At 38.0% G+C, this 5,916-nt stretch overlaps 1 pseudogene; it reads right to left on the reverse strand.

The window, feature by feature from the left end:
- Window positions 1-454: 454 nt before the first annotated feature.
- On the reverse strand, window positions 455-1,943 carry LOC102478176 (DDB1- and CUL4-associated factor 13-like; annotated as a pseudogene).
- Between the last annotated feature and the right edge of the window lie 3,973 nt (window positions 1,944-5,916).

Here is a 5,916-nt window from a genome sequence, read left to right on the forward strand (position 1 = left end):
TCTACATGTGGAATCACAGGAAGAAGAATCACTGTAATCATTACCCACAGCAACATTACAGATGACACAAGTGCAGCCGTTGCATGGTGTAACAGTGAATGCACTGAACTCTGAATGCAAAGATAGAACAAGACAGGCTTGGTCTGAAATTATATTCAAACGTATACTATGTACAATATGGATCACAAAGAAAGTATATCTGCCATTTCTAGCAGCAAAAAAAATAGTTGTAAATATTGTGTTCTTCAATAAAAGAAGAAAGCAGACTCAGGATAAAGTGCTGGATAGTCTTACCAACCAGGCCACCTTTCAGGACACATTTTCAGGGTCACTAGCATGAGCAACAACAAAGTTCTAAATACATAAATTATCTGTTTGCTATTAAACCAAAGCCAGGAAAGCTCAAAAATCAAAACAAGTAGTTATACATCAGGATTGGTGGGAATACCTAACATTATTTCACAACTGCCACTATGTGCTCTTCTGGGTCACAATGGACATAGACCCAGGCTTGCTGTGTTTATGACGATTTGCTTCCTTTCCTGGACAAGCTCCTCTCATGATGCGTTGTTCCTAAACCTGGCTGTAGATAGGTTTTGGTGGATGTCCGTGACAAGAAATATGTTGTATTTGAGGATGATGTTGAAATTTCTCCTTCTGGTTATAATCCTTAGCTGCTTTTTCTCGTGACGTAAGCACACCCAATTTTTCAGGAGCATTAGCTTTCTACAGACGAATGTTCATTTCCTCAGATCCACATGTAATATCCTTGCTGACAGAAGTCCATTTTACAGATGACCTGCTGCATTCGCTTTGTGTGATAGACTTCTCTGTCTCAACTTTTGTCCAAACGAAAGATGCAAATAGATTCATCAAAACTAGCAGACACAGACTCTGAGAGTAATTCACACCAAGCACTGCAGATACATGACCAGTAAGGGATCATTAAGAGAGTGTCCAGTACACGCATGTCAAAAGTATGTAAGTTGTAATCTTCATTTGCTGTAGTAAAAAATGAGAGCTTCCGTAGGATTCCAACAGATTGTATTTGTTCTGATATCTAAGATAGCTTTTTCAGAGGAGTAACTTGCCTCATAGTATACTATATTCTGGTCAGAAGCACAACTTCCCAAGAGAAATGTCTCCGTTGGGCTAAATTTAACACTACTTATACCGTCAAACTCCCAAGTCATGGAACTTACAGGATTGGCTCTTTGTTCATCCCAAATGTCTACTTGCTGTCCACATGTGGCAAAAACAGCTTCTTTCCAGTGATGATCAATTCCAGTATACACTGTCTTTCCTAATATAGTACGCAAGGGCTCTTCCCCTCTGGGAGGCATGATCCATTCATGTTCCACTGTTTCACAGTTTCGTCATCCCCAACTATAAAAAAAGAAGTCCTACAAAAGTCAGTACATATTCCTCGTACAAAACCTTCATACGCTTGTAGCATACGAGTACATTTTTATTTAGTCAGGTTCTAAGTTCCTTTTTTTATTTTAAGTTGTTTTTATACATTCAATCACATTATTTAGCTTGGAAAGTAAATATTCTAACATGTGTGCATTTCTCCCCAGTCCAGTTGATAACACTATAAAGTTATCTACAATATTAACGTTGTGCCTCTCTATTTTTGTCCTTGCTGTCCTTCCTCAGACTCTATGTTCTAAACTCTCCATCACAGGCACCAGAGGGGACAGTAGATGGGTCTTTGGATACTTGGCCAAGCAGCTGACTCCATCTCCATGACCATCCAGGGAAGCAAGGAACGATTTTGCAAATACCTGTTCCAGTTTGAGAGCATTTAAAGCTCTTACATATTCTTGAGGGACCTCAAAAGGGTATAAAGTAGGATCATAATTTTTTGATACTCTCTCTAAGTCCAACTTGGTTTCACCGACATAGTTGTCTGGATTCTGGCTCAACATTTTCACCTTCATCTTGGCTGGTGTCTTCCTCTCCGCCTCCTCAAGTTTTTCACTCGAGTCTAGTTCACTGTAGACTCCTCCAGCACATTCTATTTGTTTCTGAGTAGATAATTCCATTGTCTATTTTCTTTTCTCCTTCAGCAGGCCTTGCCCTTAAGGACTCACTTTTTACCCTGAAATTATATTAAACTCGTTTTCTTTTAGGAACGTCCCTCAACCTGAGAAAAATTCTAGTTTCAGCTATCAAGAGTCTAATCCTGACCCCCTCCCTGACCTACTGTAAATATTTTATAATCTATTAGAAATGACCTTTAAGGTAATTTTTAAAAGAGGTGTATTGACTAAGAATTAAAATCTCTGTGGTGACATTGCTTCTAAGGAAATATTTAGAATGAACTTCATGACTTTCACTTATAAAATTTATTCCAGTACTGCTATTTAAAGAATAAAAAGAAGAGGAAGAAAAGATGTGAACTGAAGAGTGGGTAGTATAAACAGAAGGAGGTGCTATCTTGATCAGAACTGAACCTGACGTAGCATTTGATGACACTGAGGGTGTCCTGATTTCCCCACTTAACGCTATGGGGCCAGGAGTCACTTTCTTCCTCAAAAGGAAATTTGAGCTTCAATCAAAGCTTGTGAGCTACAATACTCAGAATGACAATGAATGAACAGCAGGACATCACTATTGAATATGTCCTGATTTCCCAAGTTTCCAAAGGCCTTAGACTAAGAAGTGCTACACATACAAACCTCAGCCTACAGTATTCCCCTCCAGATAATCAAGTAACAACTAAGAAGAGAAAGAGATGAAAAAGGCACTATTGTTAAAAAAAAAAACAAAACTCATGTGCATAAATTATAGTCTCATGGATGGGGGAGGTAAGTAGTCAGAATCACGCAGGGAATGAACTTCACTTCCACGTAGTCAATTGCTCAGGGATGGGAGGGTGGAATAAATGGTGTTTAAAAATAGAAACATATATATAGGGGACTAGCAGGCAGTGTGGTGGTTAGGGCACTGGACACTCCCACATGCCTGAACACAGTTCAAGTCCTGGACCTGGTGCCTTGGCTTCTTTCTTTCTTTCTCTCTCTCTCTCTCTCTCTCTCTCTCTCTCTCTCTCTCTCCCTCGTCAAATTAAAATAAATGAATGAATAAATAAAACTAAACAATTATTTTAAAAAAAGAAACCCATGTATATAAAGAACATAACTTAAATAACAACATTTTTTATGAATCGGTGATTTTTTTTTAATAAAATAAAAAAATTGAAAAAAAAAGATACAGGTCTGACACCTGAATTTTTCTAAGCTTCGACTTATTTTCCAAGTCCTTCAATTACTCAAGACACTGATGTTGATGGAATTTCAGCCTACATTAAAAATGGAAGAGTTAAACAGCAAACTTCAATGCCCAACCTACCTGAAAGAATTAACTTCCAAAGAGAGGTAACTAAACAATGAAAAAATAGAAGTCAGGAACAATGTGACTAAACTGATAGCTTGGACCTTCATGGTTCACCTATCCATTAATATGACAGTTGAGTCCTTAGAATTTCCAGGTGGCTGGAAATTTGTAATGGCTGAAGTAATTACAATTTCATAAGGCAAGGATCCAAAGAGAGAATAGATAGCTAATAAGTTCTTCATCAGGAAAATCCCTGGGAAGTCATCTGCTCTTGCTCTTTGCTAGGAGGTAGAACTACTACTGCTACACCGTTTCCTAAAGAGGAGAAACAAATTTGTTCTAAAAAGCTTCCAGGAGACTGGGCCAGCCTTGCTGGTGGTACAAGCACAGAATCCCACATGGCCCACTGCATGGTTTGAGTCAGACCCAGTGGCTAGAGAAAGAGGCCAGATGTGTGTATGCATGCATGCTCAAAATCCTAAAAGAAGCAGCAGAGGAGAAGGGATTGTGGTGTGACCATGCCTTTTAGGGGTGGCTTTACTACTTTCCCTCTCTCTCTTTGTCTCTGTCTGGTGAGCACACATGCCCCTCTAGCAAATGGAAAAAAAAAAAAAAGTCTCTAGGGAGGGGAATCCACAATTATCCTGGGTGGACCAGTCCTCATGCTAATTCAATATAACATGTTCATAGACTACTTGTTTCTATCTCTACAGAGAAAGGACAGTGATTTTCACATAGGAAGAATGTTATCAAATTCACCCTCTGCCACATTTAACCTTTCTTCCTAGGCCTTTTTTTCTACTTCTCTAATCTTTATTCATTTCCATGAAACCCTCCTTTCTGTTCTCATATTTCACTCTACAAGTAAAATCCAAATATGAGTTACCCTCCAGGAAATTTCTGTAGACCATCTCAGTGATTATCATTCCTCATTTCTTATACAATTAAAAATTTGAAAGAACTTGGGAACTCCTGGGTTTAGTAGTTCCACAAGTATTTATTTAGTACTCACATGCAGGACACTGTGCTAAATTCTAGAAAGGAAAGACTGAATATTTGCAATTTTAAAAAAAGTAGATGTATTCCTGATATCTATGCTAGGATAACAGTTAAATGAGCTCAGGAAGATTCATTTTTGTAACATAATGGGAATATTATAAAATGAGATAGACTTTTGGGTATTGACATAAAAAACCTCTTAGATACAATGCTGAATGAACAGAACAATTTGCAAAAATAATAACAGCCAACACTTATGTAGCTCTTGATGCAGAGGAGAAGGGATTATGGTGTGACCATGCCTTTTAGGGGTGGCTTTACTACTTTCCCTCTCTCTCTTTGTCTCTGTCTGGTGAGCACACATGCCCCTCTAGCAAATGGAAAAAAAAAAAAAAGTCTCTAGGGAGGGGAATCCACAATTATCCTGGGTGGACCAGTCCTCATGCTAATTCAATATAACATGTTCATAGACTACTTGTTTCTATCTCTACAGAGAAAGGACAGTGATTTTCACATAGGAAGAATGTTATCAAATTCACCCTCTGCCACATTTAACCTTTCTTCCTAGGCCTTTTTTTCTACTTCTCTAATCTTTATTCATTTCCATGAAACCCTCCTTTCTGTTCTCATATTTCACTCTACAAGTAAAATCCAAATATGAGTTACCCTCCAGGAAATTTCTGTAGATCATCTCAGTGATTATCATTCCTCATTTCTTATACAATTAAAAATTTGAAAGAACTTGGGAACTCCTGGGTTTAGTAGTTCCACAAGTATTTATTTAGTACTCACATGCAGGACACTGTGCTAAATTCTAGAAAGGAAAGACTGAATATTTGCAATTTTAAAAAAAGTAGATGTATTCCTGATATCTATGCTAGGATAACAGTTAAATGAGCTCAGGAAGATTCATTTTTGTAACATAATGGGAATATTATAAAATGAGATAGACTTTTGGGTATTGACATAAAAAACCTCTTAGATACAATGCTGAATGAACAGAACAATTTGCAAAAATAATAACAGCCAACACTTATGTAGCTCTTGATATATGCAAACAAAATAAAGATATTCAACAGTCATATGTGTAACAATATTAAAAAGAAAAGTGTTTCAAATGATGCATCCTGAATCACCACACATATGAGCATGGTTACCCAAGAGACTGAGATAAGCAGAGCTTCTCAAAGGACAGTTAACTTTGTCCATATTGCTTTAACTTTCTTTTTAGGGTAAAAGTAGTTTGTATGTAATTCAGTAATTGATAATATCTTTTTTTTATTTAAAAGATTAGCATGATGGGACCAGCAGTTAGCGTAATGGCTATGTTGCTGGACTCCCATGTAGTAGACTGCAGTTGGAGTCCCGGACCCAGTGGCTTAAACTCACGCTGGGCGCGTGTATGTGCGTGCCCAAGATCCCGAGGGGAGAATGGAGAAGAAGGGATTGTGGTGTGGCCATCCCACCTGGGGGTTGATTTCTCACTTTCTGTCTCTCTCTCTCTCTCTGTCTGTCTCGTCTTTCTGGCGAGCGCACGCGCCCTATAGCAAAAACCTCTCAAAAAAAAAAAAAAAA

This window comes from Tupaia chinensis, unplaced genomic scaffold, assembly GCF_000334495.1.
Source record: "Tupaia chinensis unplaced genomic scaffold, TupChi_1.0 Scaffold000361_2, whole genome shotgun sequence".
Lineage (NCBI taxonomy): Eukaryota > Metazoa > Chordata > Mammalia > Scandentia > Tupaiidae > Tupaia > Tupaia belangeri.